The following is a 13535-nucleotide window of genomic DNA, read 5'->3' as shown; positions in this document are numbered from 1 at the left end:
TTGTATTTTTTTCTTTTTTTAAATCTGGTCTTTCCCAAACTGCACACATCTCAGGCAGAGATGAGCGGTTTGAGGAGAGAAAAAAAAGGCTGGTGTAAAAAAAAACCAAAAAGTGTGGAACATCACTAAAAATAATAAGCATGTTTCACTACAGGGGTTAACAAGTGAAAGTGGGTAATGCTGTGCTTTCATTATAGAACATTAGAGGGCAGTGGCTTTACATAAAGAAACCAAAGTGACATCCAGGCCAATCAGAACCCTTTAAAATGCATCTGAGGGGTAGACAGCTTTGAGCAGTTACTGTTAACAAGTCTCTTTGTGCATCCTGCATCCTGCTGTGTGTTTCACCTCGCTGTCTTGACCCCCTTCTGCTGCATAAGTTTCACATCACTTGCTCAGCTGTTGCTGAGTCTTTGAGGAAGATAAAAACAAAAATAGTAGGTCTTTGGAGCAGCAGAAGAAAAAAAAGTTGGGCAATTTGTCTGTCTGTGCTGACTGTTCAAAGTCAAGTAGAGTATAACATTTCCTGTCAGAGAATTCAAGACAGAGGGGAAGACGAGAGAGAGAGAGAGAGAGAGGGGGGGGGGGGGGGGGGCAGAGTGAGTAAAATCCAAATAGAGGTGTAGGAATGTCAGTGGTGGTCGACAGATCATGTTAAGGTGTAAAGATGAAATACTGCTTGAAACATAATGATGTCTTCTTATGGTTGAAAGGAAAATGATGGCAGAGCACCAAGGTGACCACATAAGCCAACGCTTGCTTTCTTATCGATGTTCCTGACCGAGAACAGTGTCACACAGCCCTAAGCTAAATGATGCAGCATTACGACAATAAATCCTGGTTGTTTGTTGACTAGAAAAAAAAAAGAAACCTTGGGAATCCGTCTCGACATGCCTCACATTTTCATCAGTGGCTGCTCTCAGTCAAATCCGCCTTCAGCATCAGGATTATCCCACCGTTGCATCTGCATTGTTAAGCGCCCACATTATGCCAAGCCCAGATTCTTGCTGAAACATGCGGTGTGATGACAAATATAAAAGGCACAAAGGAACAGAATCTATGTCGAAATCAATTCATTGCTACAATAACCAGAACATCCTGTGCATGAACTGTTGTCTCACTGATGCTACTGATCCATTGCTCCATCACAGAGAGGCGAAAAGAGAGAGAATGTGTAAAAGAGGGTGGAAAGTTGTTTTTTTCTATGAATAGTAATTACCCGACACAGAAACACTGAATTCAAAATATATTTGTTGGTAGTCATGATATTTTGTTACTGTCAAGATATCACATAAGTTACATTGGTCCCTGAAAAGTTGTGTAAAAATGCTTTTGGATTTTTTTTTCTGTTGGTAACAGTGTAAGTATGTTGGATATAAGAAAATGCATGAGCTGTTAATTAAAAAATGAAGGTAAAAACACTCTGCTGGTCTTTTCTGTAAGGTCAGTGGTTGTACAGTTCAAGGGTTGTACATCAGATGGCTCATAACCAAGTGGAAACTTCATGTTGTTGGAAAATGCACACCACTGCAGAAGTGCAAAGAAACTGCTGTTCCTCAGGTGGCCACTAGATGGTGGCTCCAAAGGTCAAGGAAACCCCATTAGAGTGCATATTAAAATATCAATTTCTACAGCAGAAATAAACATGTTTACATCCTGGTACAACAAAAAAATAGTTTTGGTCCCCTAACTAGGAATGTCCCTGTAATTGGGCTAAACGGTTAAACGTTGTCAGCCTCATTGGTCGGCATCCGAAATACCAGTTGGTTAATCAAATTATATATAATGGTATTATTGTAGACCTATCACCTGGGTATATGGCGTGTCTAAGCTCTAGCATAGCCATCTGTCACTATTCAGGCTTGCAGCTTTGGTTGGTGGCTGCTGCCATAATGCTCTACTACCAGGATGTAATCAAGCACAGATGAAAGAAGGTGTAGCATGGCACTTTCCAGCAGTAATTTGATCTAGATAAAGGGGTTAAAGTTATGTGATGGTTGTGTCTGGTTAAACTGGCATACAACACATGTGGATGTTAAAGGTGACATATCATGCAAAATCGACTTTTTAATGGTTCTCTACCTGAAATATGTGTCCCTGGCATGTCTACAAACCCCCCCGAAAATGAAAAAAATCCATTCTGCCCCTGTTCTGATTTCTCCACCTTTCTGTAAATGTGTGATGAAACGAGCCGTTTCAGTTTCCAGTGTTTTTCATACGTCACAACGACATCCGGTCTGTAACGGGAGTCAGAGCTCGGAGCTTGTTCAGCCCATAGACTGTATAAAATACAACTCAACTCCTCCTCCGTTTTTCACCAGTTGTAGGCTGTCTTAATAAACACAAAGGTCGGTTTTACTCCCCACGTCTGCAGATTTGAAGATCTAGTGGATGATTTTTATTTTTCTAGGAAAAGTTAGTTAGCATAGCCACATAGCTACATGTTCGTCGCTGTATACCAAGACACACGTCGACATACTGACAGATAAAACAACAAGAAACACAAAGTATGTGACCAATCCTTCAGAAAGGCCCTGCTGCAGGCGCCTCTCCGTCAGGATCAGATTCTGGATCAAATTCAGAGGGTTGAAGTAACGCAGGTCTGTGAGCAGCGTATATTCAGTGTATATTCAGCCAACATGTAAACATTAGATCAGGCACAGACACAGAAAACAGCCTGTTCTGAGCAGGGCTGAAAAAGAGAGGTTTTACAGGCATGCCAAAATCTGATTTCAAAGTGTTTTTTTGAGCATGAACTTTAAAGACATGTTTTGGGGACCTCTTGGACCAAAATATTTTGATGAAAAAGAGCATAATATGTCACCTTTCACCTGAAAGGAAGACAGAAGGCGGGTGATCTTAGCTCCGTTAACGTTAGCAATTTGACATTGTTATATCACAGATTCTGTGTTGACATGTTACACTGTTTTAATTGAATTGTGCTGAATCCTGATTGTCTCTTGAGTGTTTTCTCACCTTTGGACTAATCAAAGACATCAGAATTTAAATTTAAGTTTTTTATCTGTAACAAGTGAACAGGAGATGAAATATTAACTATACTAAGGTAAATAGTTATGCACAATTATGCATGATCAGGGAATTTATATGACTGACAAGTGAGCAAGTCAGTGTTTCTGCATAGCTACCCCTGTGGCTTCATAACACCTCTTGATAATGAATGATGCCACTGAGACTACATCTGTGCTAATAACTAATTTATAAAGCATTAGTAAGTAATTTGATAACAATAAATGGATTAATTATCAATAAATCAACATCTTTTACTATTCTGTTTTGTACAGCTATTTTTGGATCTCCACTTACTTCAAGTAGTCTTGTACTCTTTCCAGCATTTGTGTATTGAGACAAATTGTACAGTGCAGGCAGACAGTTTAGTGGTTTATCAATCTCTAAGAGCTTGGCACAGAGGTGCAAGGGTGTAAGAGAACACACTCAGGAGGAGGCATGCTAAGTGGCCCTGACAGATGAGAGCTATCGGAGGGCATTCTTTGGAGTCTGGATCAGACCAAGTCAGAACAGCAGACTTGTAACATGCACAAAAGATGCTTACAAACTGACAAAGAAATAAAAATAATGATTATTTGACATTTTTTGTCAAATACTACATATTCATTTTTCAATAGTAACAGCTGTTCAGAAGATCTGGGCTTTATTTACATGGCAAGTCTAAATTTAGATCCAATATACATAATGTAACTGACCCATTCTTCATAGAACATCAGCCTCATCCCTGGTACAGCGTGTAACTAAAAGCACAGAGAATAACACATACTGTACTAGCCTCTGAAAACAGAGCAGAACTCAGTCCAGGACAAATTATCACTCTCAGTCTGAGATCAAAGAAACCAACTCCACTGCCTTGACCTTCAGCTGTCAGTGTGTGAGGGTCTTTAGACCGACAGGCATGGGTGTTTAAGTGTGTGTGTGTGTACCTGACAGTGAGTTTGTGTGTGCATGTGCGGATGAAAGTGAGAAACAGAGTAAACAAGGATTCAGGATTCTTGATGTGAAACACCTGCGAAACAAATTTCATCCAGCTACATAACAGCACATTCACAGCTTCAGTTTCGCACCGGAAATTTGGGCTTATCCAACGCCAAGTGTCTGACAAAAAAATAAAATAAAATAGATGCAAAATTTTAAAAGGAACAGTGGTACTGGTTTAAAACTGCAAGTCGAGATGTGAGAACTGTCTCCAGCTTTTGGGAGTCAACAGTCCACTCAACATGAATTAGTGAGTTTTTCGACCACTGTGATACATGTCGCTGCTGAGATCTTGTATCTCCATATTTCATTATTTATTTCTTTTTCAGAAATAAATGTTTTCGATCACCCTTGGTGCCTGTCAGATGGCATTACAAAATTTCAGCCAATGAAATGCCTTAAAAACAGCTTGTGATTGAAGCAGGGTTTTTTTTTTTCTGAAAAGCTGTAGTTTTGGAGATACAAGGTTTCAGGCTGACAGCAGGGATATGTTAGTATTGGGTCTGAATCCCAGTGAGCGGTTGATTTTTTGCTTGTTAAAAAGAATAGCATCCATGTTTTAGCAATTAGTTGACTATTAATATAAAGGGTATACAAAACCCCCAGCATAGAAGACATACTTCATTCTTTAGCACCTACCCAGAGGAAAATTCTACTGCTCAAGGCTTTCTCTTCTAAGTCTCCGGAGACAAAATTGAGATTCTCACTTCAGCCTCATTCAAGTTTCAAATTGTTCTCATTTGTTTCTCATTGGTTTCTCCTAAAATTCACTAGGATAAATAGTTGAGACCATGACATGAGTCTTATTTGAGACTTAAATGAGAGATCTCATTAATGGCTAATTTTCTTCTCTTTTTTAAAATATATTTTTGACCTTTTTGCCTTTATTTGACAGGACAGCTGAAGAGAGACAGGAAATGTGGGGAGTAGTGAGCGGGGGCAGACATGCAGGAAATGGTCAACCGGCCGGGAATTGAACCGGCGACCCCTGCGACGAGGACTGTAGCCTCTGTAAGTGGGGCGCTTAGACTGCTAGGCCACCAGCGCCCAAAAGATTCCACCCCTGTAATTTTAATAATCTGGCTAAATCTGGTCAGCCCTTTTTTGGCCCATATGTTAAATAAATGGTCTGTCATACCTGGTATGAAATCTCTATCTTTTGCAATTTCTCTCAAATCCACTAAACCTTTGTGAAGTTGTTTTGTTCCAAACAGACTTGTAAAGGAAGGACCATATTGTGAAGGCAAAGAAGAGATTTGACCTCTAAATAGCTGATCTTGCAAGTGGTTCAAATGTTTTAATGAGAATTGTAAGTTTGTGGACAATTACATTGAAATCTTAATTTTGCAGGGCACTATAAATGTTCATGAAAAGATGAGCTCAGGCTCTTTCTTTGCTCCATCTGAGCTCAACTTGAGACACAAAAACTGAGTCTGAAAAAAACAAATGGATGAGGTTAGATTGAGAGAGCTCCCTGATTTCTCCACCTGAGCTCAAAAGGAGTCACAAAACTTGAGAAACACCTGAGAATCATTTTGGATGTGGTGACGTGGAACACTAGTAAAGACAGTAACAACAAGATAGTAGGGACAATAAATATAGAAACCTAAATATAGAAATTCTAAGTAAAAATATTTTTTGTGCAAAGATGTATTAAAGTGCTATTTAAAGACATGAATAAATAAATAAATTCACTTTGCCATTTCATTGAGTGAATTCTACTTGTACTACTATGTGTAATAAAAATGATACTTCAGGATGGAGGGGCTTGTTAGGACAAAAGAAAAGAGATTTGAAGGAAATGTGACAGCACACACGGCACAGTTAGGGTACATCACTTACAAACCACTGACATGTTGGGGAGTGATGGTTTCTGGGGGACAATATTAATATTTCAATATAAACACTTTCCAACTCACCATAAGAAAGCAGATCTGGCAAGTGAAGAGGATCCATCCATCCATCCATTATCTTGACCGCCTATCCCGTTAGGGGTCACGGGGGGCTGGAGCCTATCCCAGCTGGCTTCGGGCGGAAGGCATGGTACACCCTGGACAGGTCGCCAACCTATCACAGGGCAGTGAAGAGGATCATGAGTGATAAAAGGAAATGCAACTTCAATTGTGACTTTGTTCATGAAGAAGATTAAACTGATAATGATAAATTAACTAACAGTGCTGTTAAACACACAGGAAAGCACACTGAGCAAGGAAATGGATCTCCTGATTGTACAAACTATGAAAATGTCATCACTTAAACAATCTGTGCTTTAATAAACGGATATCAGAAAAAATGTGAATGAGTGTACAAAAGTGTCAATCACATTTTCAAGCCTTAAAGCTACACCGCTACCATATGGGTCCACACCTTCCATTTGGGCTCTGGAAGTACCGGGAACCACATACACATCCATTCAAAAACAGTCTATGGTCGTAAACCCTGCCTCCTTCATGTTAACAGATAGAACATTTGTCAAGCCATACAATTGAAATACAAATCATATATTTTTTTCTCAAACATGGTTTCTGTCATTACAGTTAGTTTTTATCACGCTATTTTATGACCATGTTCATTTTTCTGACAACTTTAGTTATGCATTGTTATTGATTTTAAAAAGAAGATTGATTGACAGCTCTCTTGAAAAAACTAAAGTCACACTACAAGGACTACAACCTCCCATGTGGGGACCTGATAGCCACAATGATACACTAAGGGGACCCACCTCTCTTGGGAGTACATACAGCCACACAGTTAGTTATGGGGACTCATCTCTGCATTGGAGATAGAAATCTCAGTCACAATAGGAACTCTCATATGGGATAAATAAAAAGTCACACAAGCTCGACACTGGGACTGACCTCCCATGGTGACAACCCATTCCGAAGAGGGAAAAAAAATCTCATCAGTTACAATACTGGGACTTTCCTTACATGTTGGGGCAGATAGCTAGTTACAATGTAGGGACTGTCTTCCTACAGAGATATACACATCTTGATATGAAAAACCTACAGCTCTGTCACAAGGACTGACTCCCATAGGGGTAAAACTCACCAGAGAATAAGTGCAAGTAAGTACAATGTCCTTCCAAGAGACAAAAACATGTGCTTACTGTATGTGTGTAAACAGAGGACATTTGATTATCCAGCCTTGTTTCATTCCTGCCTCAGCATCTTGTCCGTACGCTTGGCTAATATCTTATCACAGTTTATAACCCACTCACAGTATCATAAACCACTGAAGTGACTCCAAAGAGCAGTAATATCGGTGTCACAGAGTTGTGAAGAACAACAGCTGACCTCTGTTATCAGAGTGGAGTTCTGTTTTTGGACACACTCGAAACATTATTTTCTTCAGTCAAATGGCTCATAGATAACAAAAGTTAATAAAAAAACATTCCAAGCTGTCTGTGTGAGGCTGGAAATATTGGCTAAGTTGACACTTTTAACCATTTTCCTCATCTTATCTCCCTGACCATCTCTCTGTTCCTCTTTCTGCTGCCTCATGACCGGCTCAAACCTAAGTCGGAAAGCCTCTGTCTCCAAGTGACAGCAGTGAGGTTATTAATGTGTGTGCAGTTTATCTGCCCTTGCCTGTGTGGGTGTGTCCGCGTGCTAGTTTGTGCATGTGTATGTGTATAACTGTGTTTTTGCACGCTGACAGCAGACTTTTAGCAGAACTGGACAGCTCGTCTGTTGCTGATAGGAGAGTTACTCCCCTGACAGTTCGTGAAGGAGGATGGAACAACCCGTCGGAGTGACCTTGATCTAACCAAAGCATCTTTATGTCTTGCCTGCTGCGAAGACTTCCGCTCGACAATTACACATCAGTGGACTTTTTCATCTGATAAAGAAGAGCTACTTGAGAGTGTAACAAATTTGCTGTTGTGTGTGATTCCTTAGCATATGTGGAGCAAATGCAGAACTGCTTATTAGTCATGGTGTTTGCCTCTTTGCAATAGCAGTTCTCTGGAACACATTATTCACATCCTTGAAGGTGGTAGTGAACAGATGATGTTATTCGATAGCAAAACCAGAATGCTGTCAATCTGATTCTCATAATTAATCACCACTTGAGTAACACAGAAATGTTTCCTCTTTTGAAAATGACATTCAAGTGAAACCACATGCTGAAATTAAAAAACGTCTTAATGTTACTGATGCAATGAACATGTCACTGCATGATTCAAGTGAGGAAGTGTGTGACACTACTTGGTGTGGGTTGGTTTCATTGAGAAATACTGCCATAAAGAGAAATACAGACTGCATGTGAGTTTGTGCATCTGCGTCTGAGCTTTCACACCTGCACCCATTTTTCAACAAAAGACTGTTTAATACCCATGTCACCCTGGGCACAGCGCAATTAAAATCCAATACTCTCCAGGAGTCCATAACATGCTGCTTTACTGACAGCGAACAGAGCTCAAATGGCCAACAGAGAAGGGGTGAGGGGTTTTATTTGAAGAGCACAGCAACAAAACGGTGGAAAATATGATCACAGAGGTTGCACTGCTGGCAAATGTGAACATCTTTTTGAAGCATTGAAAGGCAGCTTCTGTGAAAACTGCTGTCATTTCAGCTTCACAGAGATTCAAAAGATATACACACAGATGGAAATTCCTCGGAGGGGAATCAGGCTGTTCATTATCAAAAGCAATGAAACATGGATGGTATGACAGGGACACACTAAACTAGGCTTAAATAATTATATATCTTTTAAGTTTCAAGGAGATAATTGACAACTGAACTTTTTAATAAGAGCTTATGCAGAGATGAGTCTGTGGGCTGCAAGAAATATTTTGGGTGTAAGAGAGAGTCAAGAATAAAATACTTCACTTCAGTTTCCCAACTGTAGATTCTTCGTTATCACAGTGTATATGATTTATGATAATTATTCAACTCAATCACCTTTATTGTTCAGCTGTGACCTTTAGAGGCTGTAGTAATTATTATTGGATCACCAGGGAAAGCCAAATAACTATAGAGAGAAGGGCAGGAGGGATAGGACACAGGAGTGGGTGAATGGTTCAAACATCACATTTAAATCCATGACAGCAGTGTTAATATAAGATAGTCCTTTACTTGTCCCACAACGGGTAAATTCAAGTGTCACAGTAACAAAGTAGACATATCTTACACACACACACACACATATATATATATATATATATATATATATATATATATATATATATATATATATATATATATATATATATCATTGGTTATAGAGTCTGACCACTGCAGGAAGAAAAGACCTGTTCGTGTCCTTCATCACGTACCAGTGTTTTTCAATTTGAAACATTTTACGTACACATTTGTTTTGACATTTCCTAATCAAGCTATGACTGCTGACATAACTCCTTTTTCAGAGGTTTCTCAACAGCACCAACATGAGGCAACACCCTGTTTTCTGCTTTTACTCTCAACTAAGTTAAAAGCACAAGCTGTATAAACCACGGATGAAGTCCTAACTCCAACTACCACTTGTCAGTTGAATCAACCATGCCCCCTATTATGCACGACTATCAGACTTAGCAAGAGCTAAGTTGAGCTGAAAGACTCATCCACCCACCCTTGTACGAATATAGAGCTGTAGAGACCAAGACCATTTTTTTGCCATGCTGTAAATGTCTAGGGTGCTTTTCCACCAGAAGTACCAGGAACTTTTAGTTCAAGGAGCTACTCTTCAAGGAACTACATGGTTCCTGTGGCCCATTGTTGTCTGTGTTTCCACCGAGGCTCATGAAGATTCAGGCCAAAGCAAAAATGTAATTGCTCTACACCACCAGACCAGTAAGGGGCAGTAAGAAAAAGGAGAAAGCGATAGAACACAGATGACACTATCGGTGGCGACAGACAGGCCAGCATTTTCAAGTTGTACACAAAAATGAGCCTGTTAGCAGTGAGGAGATTCATCTTGTGCTGTCTTTAATCGAGCTTTATTGAATTGCAAAGCTCCCTTAACGCTATTCAGAAAGTAATTTTAAAAGCCATATGGCAGAGATCAACCGGTGTTTTGGTTTAAAGAGCTACCATGTTAATTGGTTAATTTCAATAAGGGCTCTTAATGGAGTTAGCTTGGATTTTTGAGCCATTCCCAAGTGGACATTTGAGAAACTGCAGTTTTGGCATCAACACTTTTATTAGCTTTATTATTCAACACAGGAGGCTACTGTCTGGTGAATAAGTGCTGCTTCAACCTGCTACTCTATTTCCACTGGTGTTTTTTAGTCCATTTTATGCCTTTGATATGCCTGTGTTGCTACCTCAATTACTAGATCAGCTGTGGAACAAGCTGACTCCAAAATTCAGCTTCTGCATTTTTCCACACAGCTGACAAGGAGTAACTGAAGTGCAACAGTTCTATGTCCACCAGGCTGTGTAAAAGGGGCTTTATGTTATCCACTTGTCTCATGTCTGTCAGATGAGCCTGTCACTTGACCCATACTGTTGTTCCTGCATGAGGACAGCATGCTTGCCTGCCAGCACGATGGGTGCCTCTCAGCGAGGCCCCTGTGGGTCATGATGAAAGGTAGGAAAAAATGACTTGGGGTCTCAGGCGTTGGAGGAAAAGTTCAAAATATGAAGGTGTCATTAAAAAACTCCATATTCTGTATTCTGTGCACATGTATTTTTATCAGCAACCACAGCTGAGCATGGAACAAATGAGAAAGATAAGTTACAGCTAACAAATGACAACAAATTCTCATCTGATAAATTCCCCTGCATGTACTGAAACGAGGTCATTCATTCTCTGCAGTGATTCACTCTATTTACTTTCTTCTCACTTTAATGCTAATTTTCTCTTTTAGACCCTACATCTTCTTGTGTTTGCTGAGCTAATTGCTCTTACACAAGTAACCCCTCGATGAACTTTGGGGATCAACATTAAAAAGGGCATGAGCAACAGGCCACATGTAACTTGAAAGCAACATTAATGGATCAAAGCGAAAGGGTTTTTAGTGGGTTATACTTAGCTCTGTCTCCATACTGTAACATGTATACGCTTTTAAGAAACCCAAGTGCTTTAGAGGAACAAATATCAGAGAAATCACCGTAGATGGATCACGTACAATATAGAGTGCTGGTGATGGTCTTATTCTCTCAGTATGTGTTCTTCCAGTCACTGTCAGAACTGACAAAACCGGCAAACTTTGATCATTATGTTGACGCCTCCTTGACTGATGGCATGACACATGATTGACAAGTGTTGTTCTGTTAGGACAGTTGTGTATAGCAGTAAAGGAACTCCTGGGCATGGCGGTATGAGCATCAGGGCAAACAATGTATAGGTTTCTGCAGGTTTTTACAAATGTGTTAGATCTACTTATCAATAAGCACTGTTTGGACATTTCAATGATAAAATTCAAGTGAAAACCAGAACCAGGTGTCTGATATACGCTCTTATTTCAGTATCATAAGCACATGGAGAAATGTATCCCTCACAATAACTAATGAGTTGCATTAAACACTAATAAAATACAAAATGGTTATTTGTAAAACTTTGTCTAGCTGTCCCAATTATTGTGCAGCCAATAATGTAATCACTGACCTTGGTTCTTATTTTATGAAATACAAACCCAACTCCAAGTATTTTTATTTTATTAGTTTGTCATCTGTTGAAAATGTAATGTTGTCCTATTCTTGCGTGTTATAAGATTTCAGCTGCTTAACAGTTCAGGGTCACCCCTGTCTAATATTTTATTTCATGATGTGCCAAATGTTTTCAATGGGTGACAAGTCAGGACTGCTGGTAAGCCAGTTTAGCACCTGGACTCTTCTACCACAGGGCCATGCCGTTGTAATACGTGCAGAATGTGGTTTGGCATTCTCTTGCTGAAAAATGCAAGGTCTCCCTGGAGAAGGCATTGTCTGGATGGCAGCATACAGTATGTTGCTACAAAGCCTGTATATACTGTATCATTCAGCATTAATGCCTTCCAAGATGTGGAAGCTATATGCCATGGACATCTATTCATCTGCATACAATCAGGGATGCTGGCTTTTGAAGTGGCACCAGTAACAGGCTGTGTGGCCCCTCCCAATGAGATTTCCAGAGAGAATGTCAAATTTGAACACTTTTCCACTTTGCCTCAGTCTTATCTTAAATAAGCCTGATATTTACTGGATCATGTCAATATGTGGTTTTGTCTTCGTATGGTATAGTTGTAATCTTCATTTGTGGATGCAGCAACAAACCTGTTGACAATGGTTTTTTCAATTATTTTGAGCCCATGTAGTAACTTCCATTACAGAGTCATGTCTGTTTAACGTGCCATGCCACTTGAGGGCCCTTAGAATCATATCCACATATTTGTTGTCCCTGTCCCAACTTTAAAAAAATGTTATGTTGGCATCAAATTAGAAACAAGAATATGTTTTTCATAAAAAAATTAAAAATGTTTAGTTTTCATCATTCCATGTGTTGTCTTTGCCCTATTTTAATATTTAAGTAATGGATTTCAGTGGCATGCAAATCATCAAAATCTGTTCTATATAAATTTAAAACAGTGTACCAACTTTTTTTTTAAATTGGGGCTGTACATTACTTAGGACTGTCAAACTTGGCAGTTATGTATAGTTAAATTAGGGGTCTAAATGTTATAATGGTAATGTTATATGAGTGGCTTCCAAAAATATGCCCAGTAACCTTCAACAAATCCTGTAATGAAAAATAAAGATTTATGAAATTGAAATGTATTAAATGTATGTGGACGTATTTAGTGAAAATGCAATGATATTGTATGGATGGCCTAAGTGACCATGCAGCATTACATTTTACTGACTCAATTATCCTGTGATGAGTTCATTTCAGTTATTTTTCACGATCTTGATCTAAATGTCAGATGATCATAAATCATATTCCCATAGTTGCAAAATCATCATCATCACTAGGTTTAATTTATTGCATTACAGTGGGTGATGGTAGCATGGGATGTCGTAAGCTTGCATGGGTCATCATGTGACCCGCCAACTGTTTGTTCTTTAGATGACAGGAAAACCAGCCTTGTTATGTCGAAATAACAAGAAGAAAAAAGATGAGATCTTGAGAAAACAGCCAACAGAATTTCTCATTATCACGGGAAACCCAGCTTTCTTATCCTGGGATAATTCGAAAAAAATAAATAATAAACATCTGGCAAAAACAGCTAAAGCTGATTATGTGCTGTACAAGCCAAGGCAGTATTTTTTGACAAAACTTCTCATCCTGCTCTCATTGAACTGTCAAATACCACTCACTGTGAATATTTGCTTTTGAAAACATAAAAAAAGGGTGTTTCTCTGGCAGGCTGTCAATCATCTGATCTGACACCTACCCCCTCTCAGCTGTTACAGATATTAAAATTTCCATGAATTTTTTTTAAAATTGTGTTGCTGATAGTCCTGTTTACTTTAAAGATACATCACTATTACTCTCAGTCTGTTTCACAACCACTTAAAACTCCTTACACTGGCTTTAAGCTTCAAAACCAACCATATGTGTCTATAAGAAGCAATTTACCATATGAGCTGTGATTTCTATTATATTAT

Source organism: Notolabrus celidotus, chromosome 14, assembly GCF_009762535.1.
Source record: "Notolabrus celidotus isolate fNotCel1 chromosome 14, fNotCel1.pri, whole genome shotgun sequence".
In the NCBI taxonomy this organism is placed as follows: Eukaryota; Metazoa; Chordata; class Actinopteri; order Labriformes; family Labridae; genus Notolabrus; species Notolabrus celidotus.
Note: the sequence above shows the minus strand (reverse complement) of the source record.